We start from the raw sequence: 201 nt of genomic DNA, 5'->3' as shown, positions 1-201 counted from the left end.
AAGACTTTTTCAGTTCTTTCAGCTTGTATTTAAAAATATCATGCCTTGAGTCAGGCACACCTTAGTCCTCAAACTAATGGACATCTTTGCTCTTGAACACTTTAAAGAGGTATTGTGCAGCATATTTGCCCAATGCTATATGTCATTTGATTTCTTGACTGTTGCTTCCATGGGTGTTGATTGTGGATTCAAGCAAAAGGA

This window comes from Chrysochloris asiatica, unplaced genomic scaffold, assembly GCF_000296735.1.
Source record: "Chrysochloris asiatica unplaced genomic scaffold, ChrAsi1.0 scaffold00316, whole genome shotgun sequence".
Classification (NCBI taxonomy): Eukaryota; Metazoa; Chordata; class Mammalia; order Afrosoricida; family Chrysochloridae; genus Chrysochloris; species Chrysochloris asiatica.
The sequence above is the reverse complement of the archived record's forward strand: the minus strand, read 5'-3'. Positions refer to the sequence as shown.